This window comes from Impatiens glandulifera, chromosome 1 (assembly GCF_907164915.1).
Source record: "Impatiens glandulifera chromosome 1, dImpGla2.1, whole genome shotgun sequence".
Lineage (NCBI taxonomy): Eukaryota > Viridiplantae > Streptophyta > Magnoliopsida > Ericales > Balsaminaceae > Impatiens > Impatiens glandulifera.
The window spans coordinates 63,435,378-63,453,265 of record NC_061862.1 but is presented as its reverse complement, the minus strand read 5'-3'; positions in this window follow the sequence as shown (position 1 = coordinate 63,453,265).

Sequence of the window (17,888 nt, the reverse complement as noted above, 5' to 3'; positions counted from 1 at the left end):
ATCGTATAAACTCATAATCGTGTTGTGATTGTGTCGTCTCGTACTTGTGTTATGTCCAACCTACAACCCGAACGAGATAATATCGTATTGTATCGTTTCGTACTAATATTACGTGTTAATCTAACCCATTTTCCAACTTTAGTTATGTCTAATATTTGGTGTTGTCTAGTTTAATTCCAAAATTATGTGGAAAAAAAGAGCGTGAATTGTTATTTTAATTGGCATTACATGATTTGGACCTTAGTTTTTAGTTTGAGAATCATTGATATTATAGAAATTCAGGACACTAATATTTGGGTATGGGTTTCATTTTACCTTTTTTCTTAATGTTTAGATCAACAATATTTTTTTTAAGGGGAGAAAAATAATATTTACCTACAAAAACAAAGAGAAAACATATTTTTTTAAGATATCAAAGTATTATGGGCGGCTTAAATTAAACGTAAATTAAAATATCTTCCGACCACTTGCTACTATGATCCGCCCATTGAAAACACTATGTCGTCGTCACATAGACTGACATATCATTTAAGGTAATATCAAGTTAATTAATTAATTATATATATATATATTCTATATATACAAAATTTGAGACTGAATTAGAGCTGGTTATCGTGCATATATGATCGTATTCGACTCGGGCAAGTTGTGTTAAACTCTCAATCATGTCATGTAGTGTCTCAATCTTATTCATGTGGTATCGTGTATTGACTCACTCAAAATAGATGAGTGGTAGGAGGAGAGAATTTGGAAAAGGAAATGAGGGAGGGAATGACGTGTCACCACATCACTGACTGTAAAAATGATAAAAGATGTATATATATATATAGAGAGAGAAAATTTATTGTTTTTTTTTTCAGCGAATCAGATTGTGGCACAAAATTCCCTCTCAAATTCCTTCTCCTAAATTCCTTTCTCCCAATCATTTATCCTCAAAATATTATGATGGTCTCTTTCACGTCGTGTTAATTTGTGTCCACGAGTTTATTTGTGTCGTGTTAACTCGTGTTTAAATTCGTGTTTCGAGTTATTCCGAATATAGATGGTCGTCGTTTCGACTCAATCGTGTAATGTCATGCCCATTTTCATGTGTGTCATGTCATGTCTTGACACACCCATGTTAATTATTTATATATATATATATATATATATATATTAAATTATATTATTTGTGAAAATTATATAATAGGATTATTACTTAATTTATTAAACTTAAATTAATTTAAGAAGTTATAAAATAAATTATTATTATTATTATTATTATATATCACACTATAATTTATAGAATATTATTTAATATATGATTTTTAAAAAATTTAATTTATTTATAAAATAATATATATTATAAATCACACTATAATTTAGATTATTATTTTAAAAATTGAATCATATTCTAATTTATATTATTTATTTTAATTTATTAAACTTAAATTAATTTAACAAGTTATAAAAATGAATCACACTATAATTTAAATTATTTATTTTAATTTATTAAACTTAAATTAATTTAATAATTTATAAAATAAATTATTATTATAAATCACAATATAATTTAGATTATTATTTAATATATAATTTTCAAAAAGAAATTAAATTTATTTATAAAATTATATATATTATAAATCACACTATAATTTAGATTATTATTTTAAAAAATAAATCATATTCTATAAATTAATCTACCAATTATCAAATTAAACTAACAAATTCACTCTAATCTTAATTTTAACAGTATTTTTTAATAAAATCATCATTTAAAATAAATAAGTTTAAAGAAAATATATATATATACAAGGAATATGAATGTAGATATTATATAATTGTATATATAGTAAATTAAATTGACTGTTTGGTTGTATAGTTTTTATATTTGCAATAATATTTAGTAATAATTTATATATTGGATGCGTACAATGTTGTACCTATATATATATATATATAAAAGCTTTTATAAAATTTAATTTCTTTTTATCCCTCTAATTTTAAAAAATTATTAAAATTATAATTTTTTTATTATATATTAAAATATAATAATACAGAATTATAATTAAATATTTATTTATATTTATCTAGGTTTAATTTTATAATTTAAATAATAATAATAATTAATCAATTACTTATTTTTAAATGATTGTTAAATTTTTATATATATTTTATCTCTGTAAACATAAATTATATTAAAAAAAATTAAATGTTACAATTTTATATCTAATAAAATATAATAATTCTTTTATAAAACAAATAATGTTAATTAAAAAAATAATAGTCATATATACAATTAATTTATAAAATTTTATTTTATTACATTATTAATAAATGGTATTTGGAATTAATTACATAAATCAGTGATATTATTATTATTAATTAATATAACTTATATCTATATAAATTATTTTTGAAACTAATTTATAATTATACCATTTAATTACAAATATTATTTTTTTTTATAAAATTATTATTATTATTATTATTTTATTTTATACAAACAATTACTATTTTTCAATTACACAAATATTTTAATAATACATAAAATTTAAAACTTTTTATTAAATATTAATTAAAATATATAAATAAGTTTTATTTATATAATTATATAAATTAAATTATAATAAATTATATATAAACCATATAATATTATTTTTATTTTAAATATACATTATTATATATATTTTTTTATTATTTTCAATATAAATAATATTACGAACTACCTATAAAATAAATATTAAAAAAAATAATTTATATAAATATAAGGATAAAATAGTCTTTTACTCTTTTTACTATTTTCTTATACCACCAATCAAACACAAAAAATAAATCTATATAATTTATACCCCTACCCAAAAACAAATAATATATATAATTTATACCTTATAATACTTACTTACAATTTATATCTCTTTACAACTTATATCTATATAATTAGTAACTTGTACCAAATACTACCTCATAGTACACAATCTTACTGTAAGAAAGGGTATATTCAATAAAAAAGAATATATATATTTTTTTATGTATAATATTAATATTAAGAAATAAAATTATTACAAAAAGAAATTAGAATTTTTTATGGAAATAAAATTAGGAAATATGGTAAGAATATTTTGGTAAGTCTCTTTTAAGAGTTTTAGACAAGATATTGATATTGACCTAATTGAGATTTATTTAAAGGTGCAACCAGGCACTTTAGAAAGCTAAGTATTTCCTTAAGAGCATCGCTTCCTTGAGAGCATCGCTTCCTTGAGAATTGTGTGTGAGATCTCATTATGAGAGAAACATTGTAACATTCTTGATAATAAAGTTGAGAGCCTCTTGTGCTTCGAAAGTGGATTTAAGACTGTTTTGGACGAACCACTATAAATCTTGCATATGTGTTCTTTAGTTGATTTCTTTCTTTTACGCAATTGTTTGATGCTTTTATTGTTCTTGCATTAAGGGATACTTCATCTCATGTATCTCAACAAGTGTTATCAGAGTGAGGATGTTCGAGAGGAGAGGAAACTGTAGAGCTTGCATGATATTTCGAGAGTTCTTGACAAGCTCTAGGGAGGTTTCCAAAATATGTCCAAGTTGTAGTTCTTGTTGTTATGAATGTGTTACGGTTTAGTTGTAACTTTGAATTTATGGGTTCTTGATTTCAAGAATCGAGTTCTTCATCTCTAGGACCGGGTGAGAAATATATAAACAAAGGGCAGCGGAAGAGTTTTGTAGTGGAGAATTTGAGATGAAGGAAAAAGAAAAATCAATGGTGAGAAAAGAATATTGCTGGTCTATACCAAACAGTCCAAAACAAAGGTTCAAAACATAAAATAAAATAGGGGTGAAGAAATTTCACAAGAGAATTCAAATATTCATTTTCATGACGCCTTGGGGAAGAGATATCAGCCTTATATAGTTGTTGTCTTACCCCCACAATATTAAGGATTATTGTTTTAACAACTAACAAAATTCAGTTTGAGAAATAACTAAAAATATAATTAAAACTGAATATTAAACAAAAAACAGAAATTCAAGCCCAAGTGTTCCATAGGACCGATGGAGGGTGCTAGAATTATTCTAGGACCGTAGCATTAATTGGAGACCGCAACATTATCTCCTCCTTCAAAGTTTGTCTCCCTCGACGATAAGACCGTGGCCTGGTCAGCCTCTAATTCGTAGCCCCCTTCAAAGAGAACTATTTTCTCTTGCTTCGGTCGGATTTCAGTAGGTCCAGCAAGGGTCAGAGCATAGGACCGCAATCATTTATAATCATTTGATAACATCTTTTCAGTAGTGGAGCTGGTCGGATCCTTGTCGTCTTTAGTACTGCCAGGTTAGTCGCCACTCCGCCCATGTTGGAAATTCCTGTGCACCTAAAGTTGAGTTTTCTGTTGTTGAGAGCTGACCCTTGTTGCTGTAATGTCGCCAAGACATGGAGCAGATATATAAAAAACTTCTTCCAGCTCCGATTATACTCTATAGTATCTTCAAAAACCCAGGCCAAGTCATTTTTCCGAACCAGCATCACAGGAGCAACAAAAGAACCATAACTTCTAATTATTCTCCTAACTTGTGGTCGGTCTTCAGGTTGGTGGAATAGAGTATTGAAGACTTCAAATAATTGCTGGAGATCTTCAGGAATTTATTCCAACGTCACTGTCGCAAGTGAAATAGTTTGGCCTTCATGCTGACTTTTTATTTGCACCCTAGCAGCAATACTACATTTTCCAAGGTCTTTTCCAGCCGGTTATCCTGCATTATATTGACTTGTGCCCAAGGGATACCCTACAAAACCGTGGTTTTTTCTTGCTTCTCATAAGAGAGTCAGCTTTTTGAAATTCCAAGATGAGGGACCTAAAGTAATCATCCATTCAATGCCCAACACAATATCATATCCTTCCATGGAAATTACCTTCATTTGTGTTTGGTAGTCATTGCCTTCCATCGACCATTTCAATTTTTTACAAATGCTAGAGCATAAACAATTGGATCCATTAACCACTCTAACTGATTGAGCCTGGGTTGCCATGCTTTTGTGGCATATTTTCTCCAAAATCCTGCTATTGATAAATTTATGTGTGTTTCCTGTATCAATCAAGATCACCACCGACAGGTTCCCGATCTTGCCAAGAATCTGGAGCGTTTGAAAAGTTTTAGAACTGGTCAATGCATGTAAGAATATGACTGGTTCATCCCCTTCCCTAAGAAACAAAGGTAGATCATCAAAAATAGGTTCTTGAAGGGGTTCTTGGACTTCTTGATGATTAGCTGAGACCATGAATAATTTGGATTTGCACCTATGGTTGGGCTCCCACCTTTCATTGCAAGTGTAGCATAGGCCTTTCTTCCTTTTCTCGTCCATTACAGTCGGGTCTAATTGCTTAATTTGGCCCTAGTTTATTCTTGAAGAAGACGCATGGGGAGAATTCTTGATGTCGGTATTCCGGTTGGTGCTCGACCATGCTGTGTTAATATTGGATGGCTTGGGCAGCAGCGACGATACAACGTTGTACAAGTTCCTGCTGCTCATTAGGGACTTGTACATTTCATCTTGGACCTTGTCCATGGCTTCGTTTATGGACCCAGGAAATCGCAGCCGAATGCAGTACACAATCTCCTCTCTCAAGCCGGACAAGTAGCAATCTATTAAGTAGCAATCTCGTATAATTTTTGAGAAATCGACATGTATTGCAAATTGTATTCTTGAACAGAACCAACCTGTTTTAGATTCATTAATTGTCTCATTGGAGTGTCATGTATAGAGGGCCCGAATTGCGTCATAAGGTCTCTCTTGAACACATCCCATATCATGACTTCCATATGGTTGCGATTTTGGAGATAAGACACATACCACATTCTTGCTTCGCAAGAAATGTGAATGGGGGCGATTTCTAGTTTAATGACATCCCTAGTCTTGTCCATCCTAAAGAATTGCTCGACGAATATTAGCCAGCCCTCCACATCGGACCCATCAAATCGAGGGAAGTCGACCTTGGTTAGCCGGGTTGGAGGAACATAGTGTGGGTAGCAATTCTGGCCAGGGTGGTGTGACCTATATGGGGAAGGACCGTGGCAAGAAGGATCATCATAGGGCCTGGTGTGGGGATCTTGGCCATTTCCAGATGCACCACTTTCAATGGCTACCAATCTTTCTTCAACGTCCATTGAAACTTGCATAGTAGTCGTTTGTTGGGATAAGCCTTCGATTAGGGTCTTAAGAGCATCCATTTCTTCCTATTGGCGGGTTTCTACAATTTGGAGAATCATCTAACTCTGATACCAAGATGTTATGGTTTATTTGTAACTTAGAATTTATGGGTTCTTAATTTCAAGAATCGAGTTCTTGATCTCTAGGACCGGGTGGGAAATATACAAACAAAGGGAAGTAGAAGGGTTTTGTAGTGGAAAATTTGAGATGAGGGTAAAAGAAGAATTAAGGGTGATAAAAAAATATTGTTGATCTATACCAAACAGTCCAAAACAAAGGTTCAAAACCTAAAATAAAATAGGGGTGAAGAACTTTCAAAAGAGAATTCAAATATTCATTTTCATGCCCCCTTGGAGAAGAGAGATCAGCCTTATATAGTTGTTGTCTTGCCCCAGAATGTTTAGGATTATTGTTGTAATAACTAACTGAATTCAGTTTGAGAAATAACATAAAATAAAATCAAAACCGAATATTAAACAAAAAAAGAAATTCAAGTCCAAGTATTCCATATGATCGATGGAGGGTGCTGGAATTATTTTAGGACCGCAACATTAATTTGGAGACTACAACAGAATGATTTTCAAATTTGAGGTGGAAGAAGTACGAGTTACTTGATGTCAAAGGAACAAATAAAAATTGAAGATTGTAGACAAGAAGACAATATATAATATATATATATGTAATAGGTAAACAATATCATGAGAAAGAAGGCAAAGTAGTAAAATTTCTAAGTCTATGTTGAAGAATAAAAAAAAGGTGAAGTGCTTTCGGTGTTAATAAGGACACCTCAGAAAAAACTGTCTAAAACTAAAAAAGTATAATAGAAAAGATTGTGTTTAGAAGGCAAGAGATGGACCATTGCTGGTGAGTAGAGATATGAGAGAAAATTGTTTCTCTTCTTTTTTTTTTTGTTAATTAATGAAATGCCCTAATGGGCTTTATTTTTAGTCAAACCCAAAACCATTTGAGCTGACCCCAACAAGTATAAAGTTTGACTAGAAGAAGGTAGAGATAATGTTATGCTAGGTCAATATGTGAAGTTTGACAAAGTTGAAGTACACACAATGAAGACACAGATAGTGATTCTAGAGGAATCACAACTCTAGGTGGAAATATGTCATCAAAAGAGCACACTGCAAAGGGAGAATTTTCATGGGATCATTGAGATTTCTTCTAATGTTGGGGAGCAAGATGACCTTGGTGAAGAGGTATCTTTGGCCATAGATGAAGAAAAGAATGGTACACAACAAATCTTATTAAAGAGGCGTTTATTGATGACGATATTGTCGACGTGTTGACAAGGAAATCCTTCGGGCCAAAATTACTAGATTGCATTAAGTTGGAAGGTGATTAAGGATTGTCATATTTCTAGTTAACATGCAATATTAATGAAAGACCTAGAAGAGGAAGACCAATGAAAGACACTTATAAATTTAGGTGGAGACATCATGAAGCAAATCTCAAATGAACCAAGAAGAAATCATTGCATTATCTTTCAATGTGAGAAGATGAATAATAAGACCTTGAGTGAGATTCCTAGTCATGAAAAAAAAGAGTTAGATGGGAGGCTCGGTCAATTCAAAAATGATGATTTGGATACTTCTTTTGCTCTATCTTAATTGTTCATGCATTGTGGATCAAAATTAAGATTAATGAGATGATTGATTTGTCATCTTATTAAGAAGAGGATTTAGACCTTGAATGAGATTCTTAGTCACGAAAAGGGCTAGATGAGAGGCTCGGTTAATTCGAAGGAGAATGAGATCATTGAATTGTCATCTGAAGCGAGAAGATGAATGAGACCTTGAATGTGATTCCTAGTCACGAAAAAGGGACTAGATGAGAGGCTTGATCAATTCAAATGGAAGAACATAGACGATGTAAATTTGTTTTGCATCTTCTTAGTTTTCGATCGATATCTAACTTTGAGAAAATAGATGATGGATGTTCGTTTGGGATGTCCTCAATTTTTGATAGATGTCTGAATTTGAAAATGTAGACGATGGCGTCTTCTCGGTTTCAGTTAATATCTTATTTTGAGGAAGTAGATGATGAATGTTTATCTTGGGTGTCCTCGGTTTCAATAGATATCTAATTTTGAAGATGTAGACAATGAAAGTTTATCTTGGGTCTTCTCGGCTTTCAATTAGAATCATATTTTGAGGAAGTATGCGATGGAAGTTTGTTTTGGGTGTCCTTAGTTTTGATAGATGTCTAATTTTAAAAAATAAGAAAAGAGAGGGAGTGAATCAAGACGAATGCAGGTGTTAGGAAGAAAATCTATGTTTCTTCAACTACTTTCTCTTCACTCCCTAGATGCCTATGATTAGGTATTTCTACAATTTGTGAAGATACATTCCATATGTATGTAAAATATTTAATGATGATGTTGTTCTTGATCTATGAGATTGTAAACTCTAAAGATAAGAACAAGACAAAGAGAGGAAGACGAATCAAGATGAAGGTATGTGTTAAGAAGAAATATTTCATTTTTTCAACTACTTTCTCTTCACTCTCTAGATACCTAGGCTTGGGTATTTATACCATTGGTGAAGATACATTTTATATGTATGTACCATTTTTTATGAGATGATGTTTTTGAAGATTTATATAAACTGTTAGATTATAAATCTTAATTTGCAAAAATATTGTGTAACCTATTATATGTGATATAATGGATTATTTAAGCAGCCTAAAGGTCCCGTTGTTTTATTCTTGTCAAAGATGTTTCCCACGTTAAAGTTCGATGTGGGGTTGTACATTGAGAGGAGAATAATCGAGCAAGAGAAGCTGTTACCAAGAAGGTGACAATGTTGTTGATATGCTGGCAGTTCTTGGATTTAGGAGTTATGGGACTTTACTTGTTGACAAAGCAAATGATGGAAGATAAGACAAAGATAACTTGTAAATCAAGATGGAGTGTTGAGAATGGATTTAAAATATTACAAATATGGTATATTCATGGTACACAATATTACTTCAAGAAAAGGGTATATTCAATAAAAAGAAACTACATTGTATAATTTGATATTAAGAAATAAGATTATCACAAAAGGAAATTAGATATTTTATTATGGAAATACAATTAGGAAATATGGTAAAAAGATTTTGGAAAGTCTCTTTGAGAGTGCTAGACAAAATATTGATATTGACCTAATTGAGGCTTATTTAAAGGTGTAGTCGGGCATTTTAGAAAGCCAAGTCTTTGCCTTGAGAGCATCGTTTCCTTGAGAATTTTGTGTGAGAATTGAGATATCATTATGAGAGAAACATTGTAATACTCCTGTATCATTCTTGATAATAAAGTTGAGAGCCTCTTGTGCTTCGAAAGTGGATGTAGGCCTGTTTTGGCGAACCACTATAAATCTTGTTAATGCATTCTTTAATTGCTTTATTTCGTTTCCGCAATTGTTCAGTATTATTAATGTTCTTAAATTAAGGGATATTTCATCTCCTGGTATCCCAACCGTAAGTAAGTATAAAGTTGCATCAATTTGTAGGCCAATTATGCACTTCAATCATTATTATAACAGATAATAACTAAAATAATTGTCCTTTAACTCTGTTAATGTATATAATATAATAATATATTATATTGATATATTATTATATTATATTCTATAGTATATTATATTATATTTTTCTTATATTGTTAATGTAACTAAAGTATAAATACTTTTATTATATTGAATAAATATGCACACTATTATTCTCTTTTTCTTAATCTTCTAACATGGTATCAGAGTTTAAGCTCTAGGTTTTATGACCGTTTAAAGTTTGTATATTTATTTCTGAATATTGGTGTTCCCATTAATTCAATTTAAATGAATATGTCTTCTAAGTTTGCATTCTCTACTAGTTCTGTTGTCACAGGTACTTCATTAGAGAACATTTTCCCCAAATTTTCTCTTACAGACATTCAATCACTCTTACAAAAACTTCAATCAAATCATGGTACTACACTTCAATCAAATCATGGTACTACATCTTCTCCATTTCTATCTTCTTTAGTGTTATCCACACCAGGTACTTCTACCTCATGATTTTTTTATTCAAGATGTTATAACCATATGACTTCTGAATCATCTTTTCTCATATCCACTAGAAAGCCTATTATTCTGTATGTTGTTCATACTGCTGATAATACTACTTTGAATGTTCAAACTATTGATACTGCTCAAACTTCTATATTGTCCTTACCTAAAACAATTTTGTTCTAAAACTTTCGTTAAATCTTATTTCTGTTGGACAACTATGTAATCTCAGTTTTAACATAACTTTTTCGAGTAATATTTGTGTTGTGCAAGATCCTCAAACAAATAAAATCATTAGAACGAGACGTAAGGTTGGACGATTGTTTTAAATCATTTCTCTATCTCTTCCATCACAATATTTTGTTAGAGCTATCACTTCTCAAATTTGGCACTCTCGATTAGGTCACCCTTCTATAGATCGTTTGAGTTCTTTAATTTCTAGTGGTTCTTTAGACCATATTAAGACTGATACTTTTGATTTTGTTTCTTGTGAGTTTTCTAAAGGACACACTTTACCTTTCTTTCCTAATGATTCTAATTTCTTAGCACCTTTGAATATGATTCACTTTGATATTTAGGGTCCTGCACCATATAATACTAGGGGTGATTTAAAATATTATGTGATATTTATTGACGAATTTTCTCGTTATACATGGATCTATTTGATGCATAATAGGTCTGAATTATCCTCAATTTACATTCGGTTTGCTGATATGATTCAGACTCAATTTTCCTCCAAAATTAAAATCTTTCGCACTGATAAAGCCTTGGAATACAAAGACACAAAATTTATAGAATTTCTAGCACAAGAGGGAACAATTATTCAAAGATCTTGTCCTGGAACTTCTCAACAAAATGGTCGGGCAAAACGAAAACATAGACACATTCTTAATGTTGTTCGAGCCATTCTCATCTCATCTTCTTTTCCCGATAACTTTTGGGGAGAAGTAGCTTTCACCGTTGTTTATACTATCAATTGAATTCTTTCTCTTGTCATAGGTAACATCTCTCCTTTTGAACGTCTTTTTAATCGAGCATCGAATTATCAAACTCTCAAAGTTTTTGGATGTGTTTGTTTTGTTTTATTACAACCTCATGGATACAACAAATTAGAACATCGAATTCGATTATTTTGATTATTAGGTTATGGAATCGAACACAAATGATACAAGTGTTGGGATTTATTGTCTCAACGTCTTCGTATCTCTCGTCATGTATCATTTTGGGAACATAAGATGTTTCAACTATATTTAAATTTAAATTCAATGAACCTACTAATTAATTTTTTCTTTATCCTACCACACCTCTGTTTCCTGACATTTCTTGTGTAGGACCATTTAACAACTCATGTGACTCAACTCCATCTGCATTTCCTACATCGACATCTTCTTCATCTCAAAATCCGGCACATGCCTCATCTGATCATATCATTAAAGAATCTTCTTATTTTCCACCACTACCACCACCTCCTTGTCGTACCAATCGTGTAAGTCAACCTTTTGTTCGTCTTCATAACTTTCATGTGTACTCAATTATTGTCTCTCTCTATGAACCTCGTACTTTTCGTGAGGCCAACTCTAACCCTTTATGGAAGCAAGCAATGAAAGAAGAATTGCAAGCACTTACCAAGACAAAAACTTGGGACTTGGTATATTTACCTTCTCATAAGTCGGTCGTTGGTTGTAAATAGGTTTTTAAAATTAAGACACGAGTAGATGGTTCAGTTGAATGATATAAAGCTCGCCTTGTTGCTAAGGGATATACTCAGGAATATGATGATGATTATGAGAAAACGTTTGCTTTTGTCGCTCTATTGACCTCGGTTCGTAGCCTCATTGTAGTAGCTTCTAACAAAAGATGGAATCTATTTCAAATGAATGTCAAAAATGCATTCCTTAATGGTGAATAACAGAAGAAGTGTATATGCAACCTCCATCTGGGTATGATCATCCTCAAAACAAAGTTTGCAGACTCAGCAAAGCTCTTTATGGTCTCAAACAAGCTCCTAGGGAGTGGTTCGCCAAATTTAGCTACACCATTGGTAATCTTGGTTTCAAATTCAGCTCTTATGATCATGCATTGTTTTTGCGGAAAACAGATCAAGGTTGTACATTTCTTTTACTTTATGTGGATGACATGATAATTAATGGTGATGACACAAATAGAATTCGCAATCTCAAAATTTTCTACATCAACAATTTGAAATGAAAGATCTTGGACATTTATATATATTCAAGTAATTAACATTAGTGATCACAAGCTACATAGTCGAATAATAAAATATTATTTAAAAAGTTTTTATTATAATGTTATATACTATGAGAATATTATTAACACAAAATTATGATTGTTATTAAATTAATAACTAACTATATATCATTCAAAAAAATCATGATGAATCTATATATAACTAACTATATATCATTCAAATAACCGTGATGAATCTATATAGTATGTGACTTATGATTAATAATAAATTATTTGAAAAGTTCTTACTATAATGTTTAAACAAAAATATACATGTTATTAGCAAATTAACAATTAATCCATATAAATTGAATAAACATAATTTATAATAGATGGTTAGAAAGTTCTTATTATAAACACAAAATATGATTGTTATAACTTATTACCACATTAAACACAAAATATGATTGTTTTTATTCACATGTATTCACTCTCTGCTAAGTCATATTATTTTCTTATCTCCCATTTATAACCTATCAATCGATCCTCAATTCTTCTTCTAGATCTATATAGAAATCTCTTGCTTTTTTCGATATGGCGGAACATATTCCAACTGCGCCACCAACTTACCATCACATCAATGTAAGCGTTCACCACATCAATGTAAGCGTTCAGTACGAGGATAACAGTACCTCTATGGGTAATGAATTACCCAAGTACAGCGTGCTTGTTTGTTTGGTAAACATGAGGGGGGAGTTTAGTCGTTCAATAGGTGGAGGATTGATTACTGATGGGGTTGAGATTGGCCCAAAAGTTTGGATTTATTTTGAACACATTCTTCGAAATGATGTGCCATCTTATGTTAATGAATGGCTCAAAAAATCAGACGTTCAATTAGATGCAAGGACAGAGGTAGAAAACTGAATTAACAACTTTTTTCAACAAAGTTGGATCAAGTGTCGCTTCTCCATGCATTGTTGGATAAAATACGATATATGCAAGATCATTCATGACACTAAGTTAACGGCGTCAGAAAGTGAAAGGAGAGAAACATGTGTGGTTTGTTTGGAGAAATTTAATGTTGGAGTCGAGATTAATAAGATGTTGCATTGAAACCATGTCTTTCACCATCGTTGTATTATCAATTGGATGACTAGGAGCCGTTCTTGTCCTTTGTGTCGTACACCAGTTATTTCACATTTGTATTAGCTTGCTAAAATCAAAGAGATAAATAAATCTCCTCTCATTGAATTATGTTCATTGTAATCTCTTAATTATAAATCTTTTTATTTTCAATTATCTTTGTTTGAGCAATTAATGATTATAATATTTTATCAAAAAGTTGTTTATTTATTTATTGGAAGATAAATGTATTAATAAAAAATATATATGGACTATATTTGTAAATATTTAAATACAAAGAATTATGTATTAAGGAGATGTCTTTTGAACACGTACCTTCATTTAATATCTCTGTAGTCTTGTTAATTTATTTAAAATTTATTTTATCTTTCAATAAAAATGATTTTTTTCTACACTAAGCCAAATATATTAGTACTGGCTTCTAATATCATCTTTTACTCAATAATGTAGTGACATCCACACATTGACATCTCTCTCCATCTAAGTTCTCTTCAAATTTTATAGTAATATTTGACATATCCCCGTGCGATGCACACGGATAAAAATATATTATTACAACGTTCCACGTTCATCAAATTTGGTGTTGAAGTTAAAATATAAAGTGTTATTAGCTTAGTTGATTAAAGAGTTGTATTTGTTTTGTTAGGTTAGGAGTTCGAAACATACTTATAGCATTTTTAAATTTATTTTTAACCGTTTTAAGTTTATGGGTGGGTCAACCCAAATATTCATTACTCTCACATATATAGCCAAATTAACCACAGCTCTCGACCCGACAATCCGATCACTTTCAAAATTAAACATCATTATATATATAGATTAGTTAGTTAAAAATATTCCGCATTCATCAAATTTGGTGTTGATTTTAAAATATAATGTGTTATTAGCCTAGTTGGTTGAAGAGTTTTACTTGTTTTTTGTAATTCTGCAAGTAATTCAAGGTTACATAAATGGTAGGTCCAAAGTTGCATTTTATTCTGAATAAAAGGCTGAACAAGTCTCCTTTGTATTACGGGAGTGACCACAATTTTCTAAACAATTGTTGTCTAACTAAAAATTGGCACCTAAATGATTGTAGAAAACTTTGTACTATAATATTATAAATGACAAAATCATTATAGTGTTATTAAGACATTAATAACTAACTGTATCTTATTAAAGGAACAAATCATCCCAAATAGCATAGAAAATAACATAATAAAATTAGTAATTAGTGATATATGTAACGACAAGGACAATTATACAAATTATTTTAAGTCACACAAGTGTAACTCAATTTTGGCTTAATGACAATATTAGTTCTTAAGAGGAAAAAAATAATAAGAGTTCAAATCTCACATAAAACGCTTTATATTGAAGTGATTGCGAGGGTATGTAGATAGGTTAATCATCCTAACAAATAATATTAATGATAATAATAATAAAACTCAATTATGGCTTATAACCATAGGTTATACTGCATTTTAATTATGGCTTATAAATATAGGCTATACTGTATTTTAATTATTCTAATTTATATATTTAAAATTTCACATGTATCTGATCAGAGTCGGCCCATGTGCAGCGTCCGACCAATCCAACCCAACCCCTAGTAGGCCAATTTTTAAATTTTTTTTTTTATTCGAATATAAAATGATAAATTAGTATTAGACTTGCCAAACCAAGACGGTTAAAATTGAGAGTTTACGTATAATCATTAGCTAGTTACTTGAAATCGTAAAAGTAAGAGTTTAATTTAAAAAAATAATAGTTATATATTATTATTATTTATATATATAATTAATTATTTTGTACTTAACAATTTAAAAAATTTATATATTTAAATATAAAATTAATTAAAAAATAATAATAAGTAAATAATAATATAAAAAATTTCTACTTAAAAAATATTATATTAACTAATTTATTTGAATAAAAAATAAATTTATTTGTTTAATTTTAAATATAAATTTATTTTTTAATCGTAAAATCGTGTAAAATCGTAAAATCAAAATTATTTATAAACTCGTAAAATCGTAAAATCTTATTATCGTAAATTTAAAATTGTAAAAGTTTATCTATTTAAGAGTTTACTTAAAATCAGACTCGTTTACCTTATTTGAAATCGTAAAATTGTAAGATTTTAAGAGTTAACTCGAGATTTTTACAGCCTTGTGTCAAATTTCCTGATGAGCCTAATTACTCCCAACCCAATTCAATGAAATAGTATATGATTTACTCAAATTACTTAAATCTTGAATTTTGTTACACGAAGAGTTTATCAATTAAATTTATTTATATATATATTAAATTATATTGTTAGTACAAATTATAAATATGATTATTAATTTATTTTAATTTAGAAAATTTAAATTAATTTAATAAGTTGAATGTGTTAAATATGTTATTTAAAAAACTAATTAATATGTAAAATGTGTAGACATAAATAATAATTTGAATGTCAATTATTTAAAATGTGTTTTAAAACTTACTAATAATTATAAAAAAATAGTTAATAATTTATAAAATTAAATAATTTATTAATTAAATGAGAATATAAATAGATTTAGAGAAAACTGGGAGTTTGAAAATGTTAATGTAAATATGATTAGTTTGGAAAAGGGAACGAGAAAAATTGATAAAAATTTATTAGGTTTGTAGATGACATATTTATAAATAAATATTATTTTATAATCAAAATTAAATTATTATCATATTTATTATTTAATGTATTAATAATAATTGAAATTATAAAAATAAATTAATAAATAAATAAAATCAAGTATGAGATTCACATTTTTATTTATATAATTTATTTTTATTTTTTATATTTATATTTTATTTTAATTTATATTTTTTAAGTTAATATTTTAATTTAATAGGTTAGTTTTAATTATATATATATTATATTTATAAAATTAAATGATTTATTAATAATTTAATAAAAAGGGCGGGTATAAATTATAAATATATATTATTATATTATCAAAAATAATTATCAAACCTTTATTATTTAATGTATTAATAATAATTAAAATTATAAAAAAAATTTAAATTTCAAAAATAAATAAATTAATTAATTAATAAAAATAATATGACAAATTATTAGGATCCATAAATCATTAAACGAAAAATCTGCATGATGATCTGCTCCTCGGAAATCATGAACTCAATTAATGACTATGTTGACTTCTTATCAAACAAGATCAGAGGATATCCCAAGAATGTACTACAATGATCTTCAACCAATCAGATCCAAGAGACAATGTACTATCAATGAAATATATTCGTTGAAGAAGAAGAATATGACCGTTGTCATATTCCTATTTAAGAGAACTCAGCTCAACCAGATAAACCACCTTTACATAACGATAAAACATTTGCGATAACTTTTGTTCAAACTTTCAAACCTGCTCACGTTCACATATTGCTCAAGCTTTCAAATCAGTGCGTGTTAGAATTTCACGTGTATTACAAGTTAATCTATTATGTGTGAGTAGTGAGTGTTTTAAGTTGACAGAGTCTTTTTCTATACAACAGAGTGAACGTAGTGAGAAATCGAAAATGAGAAGTAAATAAGCTTCAGGTGTTCGACATACGTACTGTAAACTGTTTGAATATTTTGAGTGAATATCATTCTCAACATTTGAGAAGAAGGGGTGATGTAGGAGCTTTATCTCCGAACATCCATAAATCCTGTGTTGTGTTTCTTTTTTACTTTATGTCCTCCTATTAGTGATTAAACCGTGCTTGTGTTGCTTTAAGTTGAAATGAACAGTTCCGCACTTGAACTCGGTTCAAGAGTTTGTGACAACTTGCGAAGTATTGAGACCGATATTAACATATAATAGGGTTAGTATCAACCAACGTATCTTACAGCGAAAAGGCTCCACTTCTTGAAAGTGAAAACTTCGTTGATTGAAAGCTACGCATGCAACTGCACCTAAACACCATGGACGATGAAATGAAGTTCATCATCTCTGATGGACCAATAAAGATTGACAAGGAAATGATCGAATGGACAACTGAGGACAGAAGAAGGAACAACCTTGACAATATCTGTAGAAATGCCATCTACAAAACCTTGGACAAAAACACATTTGCCAAGATCAGAGGATGCACTAGTACAAAAGAAATATGGGAGACAGTCATCCAACTTCACAAAGGAAACGAGCGAACCAAGGAAAACAAGATCATGGTGGTCACCCAAAAGTTTGAAAATATCAAGATGCGCCCCGGAGAAACAATGGAAGAATTTGGTGATCGTTTCACAAGTGTTGTGAATGAACTCTCACTTCTTGGAAAGAAATACGACAACAAAGAAACGATTGTCAAAGCTCTAAGATTGTTTCCTAGCAATT